Here is a 19,488-nt window from a genome sequence, read left to right on the forward strand (position 1 = left end):
AAGTTTCTTTAATAGTTGTCATACAGAAGTACAGAATACTTTTATACAAAATGCTTCTTACTGTTACGCTCCAGAGACTGTGCAAGACAAGATAAGTATGAAATAAAATAACATAGTATAGCATGTAAATTAGAAGTAAAAAAAATGAGGTCACAGTGTTCAGTATAGACATATGTACAATGTTCGATGCAGAATAGACGTAACTGAGTTACCATAATATACTGTGCAGTGTACTAATACAATACTCAGGGCCGCCTCAGGGGGTGTGCGAGCAGTGCGGTCGCACAGGGCCTCGCGGGAAGGGGGGCCTCGCACAAAAAAAAATAAAAACAAAATATTTTTTATTTATTATTTCTTTTATTTTTATTTTTATTTTTATTTATTTTTTTTGCGAGGCCCCCCTTCCCGCGAGGCCCTTTTTCATCACAGACCTAAAATTTAGTTTAGCTTATATGCTTATATATTTCACATTAGACACGTTTGTAGAATGTGTCTGACTTGTTCCTGGGTCTGCGGCTCTGCAGCAGACATACTCACTATTGGAGCTCTGGGGCTCTGCAGCAGACATACTATTGGTTTCAACGAAGGGAGTGGTTACATCATGTGTACTCCGGCGTGCGTCAGCTGCGTTTGACTATATCGCGCGTGCAGCTTTGGAGGTTATGCTTAGTTATGCCAGCCAAGACGAAGAGGTCGGTCATTATCAGTCGGTCGGTCACCAAGGAACGTTGACGAAAGGCCTCTCGCTGGCGGGACAAATGGCCGGAGCCTTGTCATGGTGCAGTCGGGATATAGCCATGATGATGTCGGCTAGTAGCTAGCTTAGCTAAAGGCTAACTAGCGTTAGCTAACCTAGAGACAGCGCATGCAGCCAAGATGAAGAGGATGGTCGTTTGGCAGATGAACTTCGTCAACTCCACGCGGTTGTCTCCATCCTCTTGGACGTTTGGTGAGTTTTTAACCTATTCTATTAACTCTATTCTATTCCCGCCGTGGATATCTCTCTCTCTCTCTCTCTGGAGCCAAACTGGCCGACTAGCTGTTGTAGTACTAGTAGCTAACGGTGTGTGGCCTGGTGTCAGCACCTGTATTGCTTTTCTCACATTGTACAGTTTTTCAGTGGTAGCCGCATAGCTTGCTTCTGCGTTAGCTAATGGTTAGCGATAGCCGGGTTGAGCTAACTGTTAGCCAGTTAGCTGTTTAGCTACGACGTTAGCTGCCGGCTGCGCTCGGCTGGGAACGTTAGTTTGATGCTATCAGTTAGCCTAGAGTTAGCTGTTAGCTTGTGCTACGACCATTGACATTAGCCGTGAGAATAGCAGGGGGTTCTGGCACTCTGACTACGACATCATCTTTGACAGAAGATGTAGTCGGGCCTGCACCATGACAAGGCCCCGGCCATAGCTTCTTTTTGTGCCGCCAGCGAGAGGCCTTTCGTCAACGTGGAGACCTGTGTTGCGGCCTTTCGCCCTGCGTTCCTTGGTGCAGGTAAGATGAATGAAAATGTCATGACATTACCCCACTCTTCCTTCCTTCCCCTCCCGAATGTTTTGTTAATAACGATGTTTTTTTCCAGGCAAAACATATGTTACTTCACAACATTTGGAGATACGACATGTGCTGTGTGTGAATTGTGTCGTTTGTGTAGCTTGGGTAGCGTTGGGCCGTTGGCCAAAGCTGTGTGTGGCCTGGTGTCAGTAGCCTACCTGGCTAGCCTATTTAGCTGATGTCGGCCATTGGCTCCTTGCTGCTTTGTTTTCTCTGGTATAGACCCTCTTCTCTTTGGATTTAAGTGTTGATCTTTGTCCTTTTGGATCTATGTATATTCATGTTGCCTTTGTGAAGTTATCTTTTCCTTCTGTTTTGTTCTTTCATTAAAAGTTGAATATCCTTTAGGGGGTCATCTTTGCTTATCTCTCTCATACATGCTCTCTCTCTAACACACACACACGACAAACACACATGCTCGCTCTCTCTCTCTCTCTCTCTCTCTCTCTCTCTCTCTCTCTCTCTCTCTCTCTCTCTCTCTCTCTCTCTCTCTCTCTCTCTCTCTTTCTAACACACACAGTCTGCCTATGGCGGCCTTTCTCGATGGCTAGGCTGTGCTTGCTGAGTCTGTACCTAGTCAAGGATCTTCAGTCACAGTGCTCAGGTATTCTGCCACTGTGTACTCTCTGTTTAGGGCCAAATAGCATTTCAATTTCTCTCCAATGTGTGTCTCTCTCTCTCTCTCTCTCTCTGTACACTATATATTGACTGTAGAACGGGAGCTCTCTCTCGCTCTCTCTCTTGCTATATGTTGACTGTATCATGCCCAGCCTCGGGCAGCGCTATTATTTAAGAATATGTTGACTGTATGAAAAAAATAAAAAATAAAAAAATTATATATATATATATTTTTTTGTAACCTTTTGGGGGGGGGGGCTCGCGTTTAAATCTCGCACAGGGCCTCGCATTTCTCCCAGGCGGCCCTGACAATACTATATAGTATATAGTGCAAGGCAGAAATGGGATGAGGTGCAATTTAGGTACAATTTACAGTGGGTGTACGAGTTGTAGTGCAAATCCTTTATCAATAAATATAAAGTGTGTTTGTGTGGTTTAAGTGAGTGTGTGCATGTGGGTGTGTGTGCTGTGTGCATTTGATGGTTGTTGCATAGTGTTTATTGTTCGTTTAGCAGCCTGATGGCCTGGGGATAGAAGCTTCTTCTGAGTCTTTCTGTGCTCGCCTTAAGACTCCGGTATTGCTTGCCTGACCGCAGCAGTTCAAAGAGGCAGTTGTTCGGGTGGCTCGAGTCCTTAATAATTCTCTTAGCCTTCCCCCTGCATCGCTTGTTGTAAATGTTCTGGAGGGTGGGAAGCCCCCCTCCAATTGTGCGTTCGGCTGAACGTGTCACTCTTTGTAGTCTGCTACGGTCTTGTGCAGTGCTATTCCCAAACCAGGAGGTGATGTTGCCAGTCAGGATGCTCTCTATTGTACATGAGTAGAAGTTCCTAAGGATCTTCTGACTGACTTGGAACTTCCTTAGGCGCCTGAGGAAGTAGAGGCGTTGTCGTGCCTTCTTCACAACACTGTCAATGTGTGTGGTCCATGTCAAGTCCTCGGATATGTGGGTTCCGAGGTACTTGAAACTGTTCACTCTCTCAACCGGTGCCCCGTCGATGCTGAGGGGGCTGTAGTCCTTGACCCCCGACCTCCTGAAGTCCACAATCATCTCTTTTGTTTTGCTGACGTTCAGGGAGAGGCAGTTCTCCTGACACCACTGTGACAGATTCTCTACTTCTTCCAGGTAGGCCCTCTCGTCGTTGGCAGAGATCAGGCCCACCACTACTGTGTCATCAGCAAATTTGATGATTGTGTTGTTGTTCCGCTGTGCCACGCAGTCATGTGTGTACAGGGAGTAGAGGAGGGGGCTCAGAACACAGCCCTGGGGGGCCCCTATGTTGAGCGTGATGGATGAGGAGGTGCAGTTGCCTGCTCTTACCACCTGGGGTCTGCCCGTCAGGAAGTCCAGGACCCACTGGCAGAGGTCATAGTTCAAGCCCAGGTCCCTGAGCTTGGCTATGAGTTTGGAGGGGATTATGGTATTGAATGCTGAGCTGTAGTCGATGATCAGCATTCTCACATAGTTCCCCTGCCTCTTGTCCAGGTGTGATGCTGCTGTGTGCAGCACATGGGCTATGGCGTCCTCCGTGGACCTGTTGGGGCGATATGCAAATTGCAGGGGGTCCAGGTTGATGGGGAGGGAGGAACAGATGTAGCCCTTCACTAGCTTCTCAAAGCACTTCATGGCTATGGAGGTGAGGGCTACAGGGCGGTAGTCGTTGAGGCAAGCGGGCGTAGATTTTTTGGGTACAGGGATGATGGTGGACTTCTTCAGACAGGTGGGGATGACAGCCTGTTCCAAGGACAGGCTGAAGATGTCAGTGAATACTGGGGCCAGTTGGTCGGCACAGACTTTTAGGACGCGGCCGGGGATGCCGTCCGGTCCTGCTGCCTTCCTGATATTCACTTTTTAAAGATCCGTCTCACCTCATGTTCTGTTACCCTGAACACTGAGTCTCCATCAGCAGACCCCCCCCCCCCCCACATTGCCGTGGTTTGTAGGCTGGTGTTGTTATTCACAGCCTCAAACCTCGCATAGAAGGAATTGAGATCATTTGCTAAGGAGATGTCACTGTTCAGTTTGAGGGGGGTGCCTTTGTAATCTGTCATTGTTCTGAGGCCCTGCCACATGCCTCTAGAGTCAGCCTGTTCAAACTGAAGTTCAACTTTATCCCTGTAACGCCGTTTTGCCTCTATTACTGCTCTCCTGACGTTGTATCTTGCCGTCTTGTGTTCTTCCATGTTGCCTGTCACCAGCCCCGTGTTGTATGCTGATGTGCGCACTTTCAGAGCCTCACGGACGGATTTATCTACCCAGGGCTTTTGATTTGGGTAGATTATAATTGTGGTAGAGGGGATTGTTTCTTCTACCAGAGTACAGACAAAGTCAAGCACTGTTTCAGTGTATTCGTTAATATTGGCTGTGTTATCACGGAATACCCTCCAGTCTGTGCATTCAAGTGCAGCTTGGAGTGCCTCCCCTGACGTCACGGTCCAACGCTTAACCTCTCGCGAGACCACCGGCGTTCGCTTGAGACTTTGTTTATACTTTGGCAAAAGAAAAATGGCGGCGTGATCGGACTTACCGAATGGGCTAAGAGCCTGTGACTTGTACCCATTCTTAAATTGCGAGTATACATGGTCTAATATGTTCTCGCCTCTGGTGGGACAGGTCACATGCTGATAGAAATTCGGCAACACCTTTTTAAGACGCGCGCTGTTGAAATCGCCCAGAACCAGAATGGCAGCGTCAACGCTAGCTATCTGTTGTTTGTTTACCTCGTCGTGAAGTTTTGAAAGTGCAACCCCAGTGTTCGCGTGTGGTGGAATTTACACTCCGATGAGGATGATGGACGTTAACTCTCTTGGGAGGAAGAAGGGTCGACATTTTATCGTGATAAACTCCAGGTCTGGGGAGCAGTGGTTAGACAGTTCCTTTGCTTTGCCTAAATCGCACCACTCCTTGTTTATCATGAAGGCAATGCCACCTCCTTTCTTCTTTAGTGACTCTTCTGCCGCCCGGTCCTTGCGGAGAACGAAGAAGTGGTCTGCCGGTTCTATTGCGTGATTCGGGACATCTGGACTCAGCCAAGTTTCTGTGAAACAGAGGACGTTACAATCCCGAATGTCCCTCTGGAATTGGATCCGTGCTCTGATGTCGTCCAGTTTATTTCCTATCGATTGCACATTGGCCAACAATATGCTGGGCAATGTGGTTCTGTGTCGTTTGGACCTCAGTGTTTTTCGGAGGTGCTGTGAGTTGTGTGTGGAGACCACATTTACGGTGGCCAGTTTCGAAATGCATGCCTCCCATAGGTGCTCTTTGAGAGTGGTTTTGAATGTGGGTAGTGATTCACATTCCTTTACAGTTGTGGGTATTCACTGACCTTTGGGAAGTATTTCGACATGTACATGGGTACCTGAGTGGTGTAGTGTAGACCAGGCCCATTGCAAGTTGCTGTACTCTGTCGTCTACTCTAAGCCATCCTAGGTTGTCAAAGTGGGCAGGGGTGAGGTGGGTTCTAGGAGTAAGGTCAAGTAGTAGTCTGATCAGTTTGTTTTGTGATGTTTGTAATCTTGTTTTTAGTGCCTTTGAGGTGCTTTGGTACCATGAGGTGCAAGCATAGTCGTAGTACCCTTGAATGAGTGCTCCTGCCAGAGTCTTCAGGGTATTCCTGTTTACCAGAGAGGAGATCCGGTACAAGAATCTAGTTCATTGGTTGACTTTTTTGATTACATTGGATGCCATTTTGTCACAGGAAAGATTTGCCTGTAGGATGGAACCCAGGTATGTAATTTCATCTTTCCTTGTGACAATATTGTCACCTACTGTAACTGAGAAGCCGTCGGCCTTGCTGAGTTTGTTATTTGATCTGAAGAGAATGGACTCTGTTTTACCCAGGTGTAATGATAGTTTGTTATCAGCGAGCCAGGTGCAGATTCTGCCGAGTTCCGAGCTGAGGGTTTTTTCAACCTGTAACTTGTTCTTGTCAGAGACCAGCAGGGCTGAGTCGTCTGCGAACAAGAGCAAGTTGCAGTACTTGAGTAATAGTACTTAGTTACTTCTCACCCCTGTAATGTGAGGCTCAAGTGGTCATCTGTCCTCTGAACCTTGCATTGCTGTACAAAAAACAACCAAGAGTTCACATAACGTTATTCCTATGTCCCTGTGTGAACAATAAAACAAATTTAAAAACTGAAACCTACTGGGCCATGTCCCCGGGATGGAATGGGGCCAGGCAGGATACAGATTTCTTTGTTGTTATCAGACACTCGAGATCAGATGTCAGTTTGACAGATTGTCTTGCCATAAAATATATATATATATATATATATAAAACACACCAAGCTCCAACGTGAATAATACTAGTGTGGACAGAGCCTGCTCTAAAAGCATCTATAACTTAAAAACCGGAAAAACAAAAAAGTAATGCCAACGTAGTGGTTCAAGAGGTAGTGACAGGTAGAGCGGTCGTCTGGTAGTCGGAAGGTTCCTGGTTTGATTGCCGCTCCTCCCGGGCATTGCTCCCGATGTGCAGGTCGGGCACCTTGCATGGTTGCCTCCACCATCGGTGTGTGAATGTGAGTGAATGGGTGAACGTCAGGAACAAAAAATTGTAAAGCACTTTGGATACAAGTGCTATATAAAACACACCATTTATATAAAATGCACCATTTATTCATCCCGCTCAAGAAAATCTACATAAATGGAGGACATTTGACTAATAAGTACTTCCCTTACATCCTCGTAGACAGGACAGTAAAACAAAAGTTGAACCTCATTCTCAATTTCACCTAGACACCAAACAAAGTCTGTCCTCCTCTGAAGTGGCATTAAACCTGCCGCTCTAGGGCTGATCGCATCTGTGCACATAGGGATCTTTGTCTTCTGTTTAAATTATACTTCACATAAGGTTCTGTACTGTAACTATTATGAGACAGTAAGTTTGTAATTTTTGTTTACACCATATATCAACAGACCATTTTTCTTTATACATGACAAACATTTGACTTCTGAGTATCACACAATAGTCGTTTCTGGAAAATGAATGCCAAATCGCTCCCATAAAATAAGGATTCCAACTCATTAGCTGAAGGATGACGATGCAAAATGTCCCCTATTAGGACATAGGACATGAGGTGGTAATTCTCCGACAATGGCCTTAAAGATAAACAGATACCAATGATTATTGAGTATTGGATTATGCTTATTCTGAATTCACCCTTTCATTGGCCTTGAGGAAAACGAGGTTTCATGTATCTAGCAGTGGGCGTAGCTGTTTCCTGCTTACAGACTTCTGTAAGACCTTCTTCCATTTGTCTTCCTCTTCTTCAGGACAAGCTTCAGGACAAGCTCAGCAAGTGACTTCAACACCAACGGTGTCATCAAATAGTGTGCTAGTTGTATGCTCCCATTGCACCCTCAACACCCCAGACAACTATTTCCATGCCACCTGGCTCTGCCCACCTGTTTAAGACTTCTGGAATTCCGTCATCAATACACTATCCCGGGTCATGAGCTGCAGCATTCCTCTCTCCCCCTCCCCCTGTCTACTTGGGGATACTACTGCTATCAATTTATTAGTCCAGAACACCAAACCCCTGCTCGTTTCCCTAGCTGTTGCCAAGAAAACGATCCTCTTAAACTGGAAGACAAGAAAAAATTTGTATTCGTTGTTGTCCTTCATTGTCCTTAGTTGTAATTTGTTTGTCAATGTCTAGTCTGAGTTCCCCCCCTCCGAGAGGGCAATGAAATGTCACAATTTTTCTTATTTTACTACACTTTTTATTTAATTTTGCACTCTAAATAGTTAAACGTATAATAAATAATAAAGTTGTCCCCCGAAGAGGGGGGGTGGATGGAGTGCCCTCAAAAAAGGGCAGGGAAAAAAGCTAAAAATAAATAAATAAAACCCACCTGTTCAAACTCGCATATTCACTATAACCTCCGTCACTGCCCTAATACCCCCTGCTGTTCACTGTTTTTTTTTTATACTTCCTGTTTGTCTTATTTTTTTCTTAACCTTGTCTTTTAACTGCCTTGCATACTGTACCTTGTGTGCCACTGTTTTATATTTCATACGTATACATTGTTTGTCCACTGACACTTTTGCCAAGACCATTGTTTTAATCTTGACTATTTTGTTTTTATGCCCTGTAAGGTGACCTTGGGTGTTTTGAAAGGCGCCTCCAAATAAAAATTATTATTATTATTATTATTATTATTATTATTGCTCTGAGTGCATGTGTGAATTGGGATTGAAGAATTGAAGGAGAGGCAATTATAAAGCTCTTTGTGCAGGTAGGAAAGCGCTATATATGTGCAGTCCATTTCCCATTCCCAAAGTACCACATATTTTCAAATCAAATGTTTATTTTAATATATTATTATTAATCTCCATTTTTTTTTTCTTCAATTTTCAACAATAACAACACAACATCAACAACAATAATAACAGAACAGTATAACATTTTTGAACAAATTGCAGTAATGACAGAAGAAAAGAGACAACAGTAGGCTATACATAACAGGACATTCTAACTGTGTCATTACATTACATTGTGTCATCTTAAAAAAAATACATAGAAAAAACTAAATCAAATCTCTTATGAGCATGCATGAACATACATTCACTATTCAGTGAAGAAGACTTTCCAAGGCTTCCAACCAGAAAACGTGCAAACACTGAAGACAACCATGACCCAACTAATACAACAATTAAAGTCAATGACAAAAGGAAGTGTGACCCTGACCTCCAAGACAACATGGTTAACGAACGTAAACTATTTCAGACAAGATGATGACAACAACTATGATTCACTATTCTCTGAAGACTTTCCCAGGCTTCCAAACTAATTATTGTTGAAAATTAAAAAGATTTTATAAAAAATATGTATACTGTTTGTTCAGTGTTCAATACAGATGTTATTACATTTGGAGATTATAATATATTAAAATAAACATTTGTTTTTAAAATATGTGGTACTTTGGGAATGGGAAATGGACTGCACATATATAGCGCTTTCCTACCTGCACAAAGAGCTTTATAATTGCCTCTCCTTCACCAATTCACACATGCAGTCACAGAGCAATGGCAGCCAGATTGTGAGGTTTGGTCCGCTCCCCGCCACACGCTCCGTTCCTTTAAGGTACTTTGTTGATTAATTGCATTCCCCGCCACACGCTCCGTTCCTGTAAGGTGCCGTGTTGATTGGTGCTTTCCCCGCCACACGCTTCTGGAGCAAGTATCAATTTCATCCCGCAGCTGTCACAGCTTGTAATCAGCGCCCTGTGGCTTTATATACTCTGATCCCCCTACTATCGATGTTGGATCATTCTGAATTACTCCTGCATTTGCCTGCCTTCCCCGTCGCTGTTTCCTGTCTTTTGCTCTCCAGGACTTTCGTGGAGAATCCCTGTGGAGAACCTGGTTCCCCGTTCGGAGCTGCGCCTTGTTATCTGCCCGCTTTACGCGTTGCACTCTGGTGAGTTTTTGGAAACAGTTCTTTTTGGATCATCAGTTTTTTGTGTGTTTGTGAAACACCGAAGAGATCCCGTTTTTGTTTGTACTGTTCTCACCTATTTTTGTGTTGGATTTACACTTTGGATTACCGTATTGTTTTTTCTCTGGACTCTGCTAACTTGTGTGTGGTACACCGAAGATCAAGTCACTTGGATATATACTGGATCAGTCACCTCTCTGCTTCTGTTGTGCGCTGGGTTAACTCTGATTTCTCTCTCTCTCCGTTTCCACCGGGAGTGAAAGCTGGGAGGATCTGCAGAGCCGCTTCAGACGTCACTAGCCAATTCCTCACCACCACCTACTGGGAGTATCTGCAGAGCCGCAACAATCTTCACATGCCAGATTCCCCGTTTGTTCGGTTGCTCAACTTCATTCCATCTTGTAACTCTGAAAATAAATACGCCCTTGCTTTGGCTAACTCTGAACAACTCTCTCTGTGCCGTTGCGTTTGAGGTCGGTTACAAACCCTAACACAGATGCCATGCAAGGTGCTAGCCTGCTCATTGGGAGCAATTTGGGGTTCAGTGTCTTGCCCAAGGACACTTCGGCATGTGAACAGAAGGAGCTGGGATTCAAACCACTGACCAAACCATTGACCATGATCATTAGTTGACCTGCTCTACCTCTGAGCCAGTATTTAGTGGTACATTGAGGTATTCGTATACTTTGGGGAACTTTGAGGTTCTTTGGGGTATTCCGTGATACTTTGAGGTATTTTGGGGTACTTTATGGTATTTTGGGGTATACTTTGGGGTGTTTTGGTGTGTTTTTGGGGTATTTTAGGGTAGGGATTGTACAGTCCCTCCTTGCTGCACCTCTAGTATTCCTGCTTGAGGCAGACTTGAGGTTGATGAAACCAGACAAATGAGGAGGAGCCAATCCACACTTTATTTTAAAAACAAACTATAAAGTCTCGAATTAATTCGATTAACAATTTTAATCGAGTCCCACCACTAATTTATATATAAATGTATTGGATTGTATAGAGATAGTTTATACATATAATTAACAATAGATTAAATTATAATTTGTGATGGTTAAAAAGGGGTAGGCATTTTTTTAAGTATACTTCCTACTCCTTTTTCAAACAGGGTAAACTATGATTCGTTTATCGGTTTCTCTTTTTGTTGTCTTTTTTTTATTATCTTTTGTATATGTCAAAAGAACAGATATATTTTGGTTTTTATACTTGTTCGAAAATAAAAAATCTTTCATCCATTCAAAAGGTAGTCTGATGAGCCGTTAAACCAATTCAGGTTAAAGATTTATGCCTCACATTCACACACCGACGGCGGAGGCAACCGTGCAAAGTGCCAACCAGCTCACCGGGAGCAGTTAGGGGTCAAGTGTCTCACTCTCAGACGTGCTGCCGGGAGGAGCTGGAATACAACCCGGGAACACTGGGACTTTCTGGAGATGCAACATTTTCCCATTTTAACTGTGTTATGTGTCAACTTGAACAGAGAAGCATGCAGTAGTGGAAGAAGTACTCAGATAAAAGAGTACTCTGGTCAAAGTAAAAGTCCTCCATTCAATGACGTTTTTGTATCCTTTGACCTCTATAGGCTGTGTTAAAGTGGTATGTGGTCCAGTTATGCTGCTCTGATTAAAGGTGATATGTATGACAACATTGCATCTCTGCGGTTTGGCACGGGAGCCAATGGGGAGATGGTGGCGGAGGCCCTGGTGTCTGCATAAGGAGAAGTCATGGAGCTGAGGAAACCCATCCTGGCAAAAGGCAGAGTGGAGGACTGGATGACTGGAGTACTGCTGGAGATGAGGAGGACCAACCGACTCATCACCAAGGAAGCCATCTTCTACTATTGTGCAGATAATAAGAGCAGGTGTGTGTATGTGTGTCATTTACCACACAGCATCAGCAACAAACTGCTGCTAATGCTGGATTAACGTTAATTATTTGGGCAATTATTTATTATGTTTGACATTTTTGGTAAAATGACCCTCATTTAGCATAGAATAGTGTTGTTTCCCTTTTGGTTCAAGTAATTGACCTATCTCAAACCCCACCCTCTTTTATTGATCCTCCAATCGCAACTGTTGCTTCCCTCGGACATGCAGTTGTAATTGGTGGATCAAGGAAAGGGGGCAGGTTTTGAGATAGGTCAATTAACCTTTAATGTAGGTGCAAGTGAAACACACCTCTGTAAAAATACGTATCAACGCGCCAGGGTGGACTGGATGTTGCAGTACCAGGGCTACAGGGAGGTGCTGGTCATAGAAGTAGGCTGTACCTTTGATCTGTACATGGACCAGGCCTTCCGGGAAAAGTATATCAAATGTGTGTGTGTGTGTGTGTGTGTGTGTGCGCGAGTGTGTGCATGTGTATGCAAACAGATGCGTGTGTCTAGGTACGAGTATGAAGATGAATGAGTGGCCATCGGGACATTTGGGACGAATCCCGATGGGCCCGAACCAAAGTGGGCTGGTCAAAAAAATTAAATAATATATATATATATCTTTTTTTTTGGTGGGGGGTTTGACTGGCCCATTTAGTCCACTCCGATCGGCCCACTTTGGAAGGGTAGGGTTGAACATTTTAGATGTAAAAATGAAAATGGCCACAGAAAGATGCTTAAAATGATAAGAAATAGCCTACTAGCTCTTGCAGTGATTTCAGTCATCTCCCAGGCTACATGGTCTGTACGGTGTGCCAGTGAGAGCCGCTGTGTGGGCCGCTGTGGGTCACTAATGTGGGCCGGTGTGTGGGCCAGTGTGTGGGCCAGTGTGTGGGCCAGTGTGTGGGCCAGTGTGTGGGCCGGCAGTGGCACCGGCAGGATTAAATTCCATAGTACGCATGCTCGCTCGCACAGAAACAGTCAGTCCAGATGATGTAGCCTACACAGCGCTCTACTACAGATACATTACCCAGAGCGCAACGACACACATAGGTGACAATAGTGTGTGTGCGTGTGTGCGCGCGGGCCGGAGCGACTCTGAACGTCTCAGGCTGAATTTGTGTCCCCTAGCTAGCCTATCCGTGACATAGACCGAGAGAAACTCAATGCCATTTGGAGCATACTGTAGCGTAGCCTAATTCTCTGACACCGTAGCCTATTCTCTTACAGTAAAAGCCTTCAGAGACGTTTTTTGGTGTCCTTTTAATAATAATAATAATAAACTTTATTTGTATAGCACTTTTCATACAGAGGTTGCAGTTCAAAGTGCTTCACAACAGTAAAAAATACAGGCATGAGCGAGCATAGCAAGGTATGGTAAATCACAGTGTTTCACATTAGGATCTATCATCCTAATAGGCTCTCTATTTACAGTTTCATTCAGTAATACAAATAATAAAATTGTTTAAAATGATTAGTTTAAAAATAGTCTAAAAATTATAAAATAGAACGAACATACAACAACAGTAAAAAATACAGGCATAAGCGAGCATAAACATTTAAAATGTAAGGTAGCAAGGTTAGGCAAATCACAGTTCTTCAGCAATACAAATAATAAAATAGAATAGATTAGATAGAGTAAAAAAAAGTGCGGTTTGATTCAGTTTGAAATAGGCTAAAAATAATAAGATAGGACGGACCGTAAAAAGTGTGATAAGATTGTTCAATAACGAAAAATATATAACAACAGAGCAGTGTATCGCTCTTAGTACTTTGAGTTTCCATCGCTCTTAACATAATACATAAGATATGATGATGAAAATGGCCCAGTTAGGAGAATCAACCTTGGCTAGGCGGTGATGTTCACGATGTACCTAACTGGAATGTTAAACAACTTTGCTAGCAGAGGAAAAGATTTAGGTCAGAAGTCATCCTCTCCTCACAACAGAGCATCACTCTAACATCATAGAACCGACATATGAATTTCATTGGAAGTTTATGAAAGTAGGTAGGGTAAGAATATAGCAAGGTATGGTAAAGCACAGTGTTTCACATTAGGATCTAGCATCCCAATAGGCTCTCTGTTTACAGTTTGATTCAGTAATAAAAAATTGTCTAAAAATTATAAAATAGAACGGACATACAACAGGGTATTTAACATACAACAGCACAGTGTTTCACATTAGGATCTAGCATCCCAATAGGCTCTGTTTACAGTTTGATTCAGTAATACAAATAATAAAAAATAGTTTAAAATGATTCAGTTTATCCGTAGCCTTACAGTGCCTTACAGTGTATTGCAAGGTCTGACATTGACCAAACTTGATATGCATGACCTTGGTGGGCTCTAGGTCAACTCCTGAAAAGGGGGTCAATGTCAGACTTTGCAATCAAAAGTTAGGGGGCGCACTGAAATTATGGCAAGGGTTATTAGCCCCCTAACTTTTGATTGCAAAGTCTGACATTGACCCCCCTTTCAGGAGTTGACCTAGAGCCCACCAAGGTCATGCATATCAAGTTTGGTCAATGTCAGACCTTGCAATACACTGTAAGGCACTGTAAGGCTACGGATCTGCCTCACTTCCAGTGATGAAGCTAAGCTATGCTAACGGAGCGTCTATTCCCAAAGCTAAATGCACGCACAGAGACAAAAAAGGTATGTATCTTCTTGTCTAACTCCAGGGAAGATGTTAAATAAGCTAATTTCCCAAAATGTTGGAGTTCCCCTTTAAAGTAAATTCTAAATGTTACAGGAAGCCAGTGTAAAGCAGCTAAGACTGGACTAATGTGCTCTTTCCTTTTGGTTCTAGTTAGCAGTCGGGCTGCAGAGTTTTGGATTAGCTGAAGCCTCTCTGTGGTTTTCTTAGGGAGACCTGTGAAAAGTGCATTACAGTAGTCTAACCGGCTTAGATATGAATGCATGGATTAGCTTCTCAGCATCGTTCCGATTAATAAATGGTCGTACTTTTGCTATATTTCTGAGATGGAAGAACGATGTTTGTCACTTTGTTAATATGAGAATTGAAGTTCAGTTCTGAATCTATGATAACCCCGAGACTAGTGACCTCAGATTTGATCCAAGGGGTTAGTCCTCCCAGGTTCTTTATTAATGTTTCTTTTTTAGTTTTGGGGCAGATAATTATAATTTCAGTTTTGTTCTCGTTTAGTTTCAGGAAGTTCTTACTCATCCATTTATTTATTGCCAGTAAGCAGTCTGTAATGGAGCTAATCGCTGTATCATTTGGTTCAGCAGATATGTACAGTTGTGTATCATCCGCATAGCTATGGAAATCTACATTATGTTCTCTGATGATATCACCCAGCGGTAACATGTAAAGGGAGAAGAGTAAAGGACCTAAGCAACTCCCTTGTGCAACTCCATAGTTGTTGTATATATCAGACATGTGATCTCCTAGTTTAACATAGAATTTCCTCCCTCTGATGTATGTTTTAAACCAGCCTAGGTAGAAAAAGGGGGTAACCACTGCGCTCAGACAGGTGCGTAGTCCAACATTAATTATGCAAAAAAGGCCTAGCACATGTTCTGAGAAACCGACATGGTTTTCAAGACGATCGATTCGAATATCGTGATCGATTGTATCAAATGCTGCACTGAGATCTAGCAGGATAAGGATGGAGATCTTATTCTCATCAGAGTTTAGCCTGAGGTCACTGATTATTTTGGTGAGGGCAGTTTCAGTGCTATGATATTTTCTGAATCCCGACTGAAATTCTTCTAAGATGTTGTTTTCTTCAAGAAAGGAATTTATTTGAACTGAAACTATCTTTTCAAGTACTTTACTAATGAATGGTAAGTTGGATATTGGACGATAATTTGCCATTTCATTACTATCCAAGTTAGGTTTTTTTAGTAACAGCTTTACAACTGCTGTTTTAAAGGCATCTGGGAAAATACCAGTTCTAAGGGAAGTGTTTATGATATCTAGCACAGGGCTTGAAACACTATTAAACACCCGTTTGAAGAAAGCTGTAGGTATAGGGTCAATGTCTGAGGTGGAGGAGTTACATTCTGAGACAGTTTTGCAGAGTACATCTAATGTGATGCATGTGAATCTTCTCATGGTTATATTGCGCGGTTTGCTGCAATCAGCTTTATTTCCATCATGAGTAATGCTGGCCCTGATCAAGGTTATTTTGTTGTTAAAGAATAGTGCAAGTTCTTCACACTTAACCGTTGATGACTGAGGAGGTGTAGGGACAGTGTTGAGTAGTACATTAATAGTGGAAAAAAGGATTCTGGAGTTTACAGCATTTTCTGTAATGATTTTAGAGAAGTAGTCTTTCCTTGCTAAGCGGATGGTTTTATTATAAGCAGTTAAAGCATCTTTGTATATATCACAGCATATGGTGGTTTTTGTTTTTCTCCATTTTCGCTCCGCTGCATGACATTTCCTTTTTTCTTTGTTGACCGTATTATAGTTCAACCAGGGCAAGGTTCTGGTTTTCTTCTTTTTAGTTTTTAGTGGGGCGACAGAATTTAATATAGATGACAGTGAATCATTGAGATTTTCTACCATTTCATTTAGAGAGCTGTCATGATTGTGTGGTTCATGTAGTCTGATAAGATCAATGAACTTTGATTCAGCCTTGTCGTTTAGGAGCCTCTTTTGATTTATTTTTTGTTTTAGTAAGGGTTATTTGAGTACCAAAAAATATACAGTGATAGTCGGAGAGAGGTAATTCAGTTATTGAGATATTTTTTATGCTTAGCCCAGTTGTTGTTATAACTAAGTCTAATGTATTCCCAAGCCTGTGAGTTGCATTTGTTATATGCTGTGTTAGGTCAAAGCTATCTAGTAGATTCTTTTGTTCTATAGTTTTGGAGTCTGTTTTCTTATTAAAATGGATGTTCAAGTCTCCATTTAGGATCACCTTATCATATCCAGTAACACATAGTGAAATCAGTTCAGAGAGCTCCTGTATAAATATTGGTGAGTGTCTAGGCGGGCGGTATATTGTGACGATAATGGTCGATTCTGTTTTGAGCTCAATGGCAAGATATTCCATCGACATGAACTCGCCTAGTTCTGTGATTCTAAACAAGAGTTGAGGAGAAAATTGCTGCAACTCCTCCCCCCCCTTAAATTTTTTCTGGGTATTTGAAGAAAATTATAGTCTGGTGGACAAGCTTCTATCATTATTGATGTAGCTGTGTCATTATTTAGCCATGTCTCTACTAGGCAGATGCAATCGAAGTTATTTTCTTTAATCTGTACTGAGATCTGTTAAGGAAGGACAGGACACACTCACTGGGAAACATTGCTTTATACTGAAACCTAGGGTAAGCCATTTTTAGTTTATTAGTGAATCTTAAAAGTGAGGAACCAGCTGACTTGATTAAAGGGCCGTGTTTAAAACGGCCATTTTGTTTTGTTAAGTGCCCCCATTAAGGGCCAGGTGTTAAGACAGCACTAATTAGTGATAGAGATTTAAAGGCTTGCTGGCTTAGCGAAGCATCAAGAAACGAAGAAGGACAAAGAGGAGGAGTTTTCCTGGAGTTCTCTGCCGAGGGATCCACCGATCCACCTAGTGCTAAGTAGGGATGGGTATCGTTAGGATTTTATCGATACTACTACTCCTATCGATACTGCTTAACGGTTCGGTACTTTATCGATACTCTTATCGGTTCTTTTTGATAATTTTTTTATGATTTTTATATTTGCAGTTGAGAGCATTGGTCATCTCCCTACAGTAAAGATTAGAAATGATTGAATTATTGTAAATTTGTGTGGAGTGGTGGGAATAGCTGCTTCAATAATAACTTATAACAACAACAGACAAGTTAGACAACTATGTATACAAAAAAAACGATATACACTGAATGATTAGTTGTTACCTAAAGTCCTTGGACTCCACTGTAGAGAACGGGTGCAGGCCTTTGACAACAAACTTTGTCACAGCCCTGTGACACTCGTTCACCCTATCCTCTGTCATCTTTCCTCTAGCTGCTAGGGAGAAAGGACTTTGGGTGGTGGAGGTAGAGGGAGGATGTGTGGTGGGCTCACTGGGACACATTGGTGGCTGACCTCAGCTTGACGATCTATAAAAAGTTTTTAGATTGTAGTATTTGTAGCTAAACAATTATTTTGTTTATTAGCCTATTTGTAATAATTCGTTATTAGCCTAGGAAACTCCGTATCTTGGCTTACCGGCTGCAGTGGACGTGGATGCAGATGGACCACTGCGCGCAAGGCAGTCGAATACGGCGCATTTCTGCAAACTAATATAGTGTTTTGCAAACAAATGTTGATAGATTGCTCGTATTGCCACCCTTACTGGCAAATGTTTTGTTGCACTTGTGAACGATTCGCTCTATCCGCCATCACGACTCAGTCCATGCAGAGCTGTCTGTGTCTGTGTGCAGCGCGCGTCAGCACGGAGACAGCGCTGAGATGCTTCCAGCTGCAGCACATCAGGTGTGCGGGGCTTGTATGTGCGGGGCTTGTAAGCGCTGCGGTCTGACGTGCTGCAGCTGCATACTATTGACAGCGCTTTCATTAAGGAGTACCCGTATGTATGTGTAGCGCGACTCGCGAGGAGTGTGTGTAATAATGACTCGCTGCGACTCGCTTCTCGTGCAGAGACAGAGAGAGGAGAGATCGTTCGCAACTTTTAAATAATAATAATAATAATAATAATAATAATTTCTCTAGAGTATCGATAGCAGTACCGAGGACGTCGGAGCTTATAAATACTCCGGTATTTTCTAATATAGTACCGGTTCCCGTTTAAAACCGGGGTCCGGGGGGCATCCCTAGTGCTAAGTACACCCTAGTCCTATCTTACACTCCACTCTGAAAAATCTCCCTTTCCCTCCCACTCTGCTATTTCTCTACTTCCTCCCTGCCACTCTTGACACCACAATGCGTCTCATACCTATATCCACAATCTGCTCCTCCAGAACAGATTCAACCCACCCACGGCAGTTTGCTAGCAACCCGGCTAATCTCTCCTACAGCCAATAATACACCTGTCACAGTACGGGGAGGCTTATGGAATTGTCAATCAGCAGTCAAGAAAGCTGACTTCATTACTGCCTACGCCCATAGTCTAAATCTGCAGCTCCTGGCTCTAACTGAGACCTGGATAACCCCCAATAACTCATCAACACCTGCAGCATTATCTACAAACTATAACTTCACTCACACACCTCAACCTTCCAGACGGGGTGGAGGCACTGGCCTCATGACATCTCCTTCATGGGCTACAAACTTAACACCACTCCCAGAACTGTCACTCTCCTCTCTCGAATATCATGCAGTATCTGTCTCTAATCCTTTCAATCTCACCATTGTTACACTCCATTCATTCACCATTAATTCAAGTGCAGGGTTAGGGAATGGCTCATTGAAAACCAGAACTGTCAACACTGAGGTGTCTGTATGTGTGGATATGGTGTGTCTGTCTGTCTGGGTCTCTTAATATGTCATGATGTGCTCTGTCCTTGTGTCCATGACTGTATTGTGACCTGTATCCCTACTATGTCTATGTGCTTTTGTTGTGTTTTTATTCTAATGTTATTTATCTTGATTTTATTCTGTTTTTATTGCTAACTCTTTTTTTTACACAGGATTTTAGCCTGTACCTTCTGGCAGGGGGACTGCCAATGGGTGCATTTACATCTGTAAAATGTTTTATTAATGTACACTGTCCCCCTTGAACAAATAAAGTAAACCTAACTCTACCGCCCTCCAGGTCCGCTCGATCACTTCACAGATGAGCTGGACATGCTTCTAAGCTCCTTACCGGAAGATGGTACCCCTCTCCTTCTATTGGGCGACTTCAACCTGCCTGACTCATCTCAGTCAGTCATAGTAGTCTCCCTCCTACAATCGTTTGACCTGACTCCCACTGCCATGCCTCCCACCCACAAAGCATGCAACTCCTTGGATCTCATATTTTCCCGTAACTCCAGCATCATAGATGTATTGGAGATGTACCATAACATATTATTTTGTTATCCGTTATTTTTTGTTATTGT

Source organism: Notolepis coatsorum, assembly GCF_963971535.1.
Source record: "Notolepis coatsorum genome assembly, chromosome: 1".
NCBI classification, from domain to species: domain Eukaryota; kingdom Metazoa; phylum Chordata; class Actinopteri; order Aulopiformes; family Paralepididae; genus Notolepis; species Notolepis coatsorum.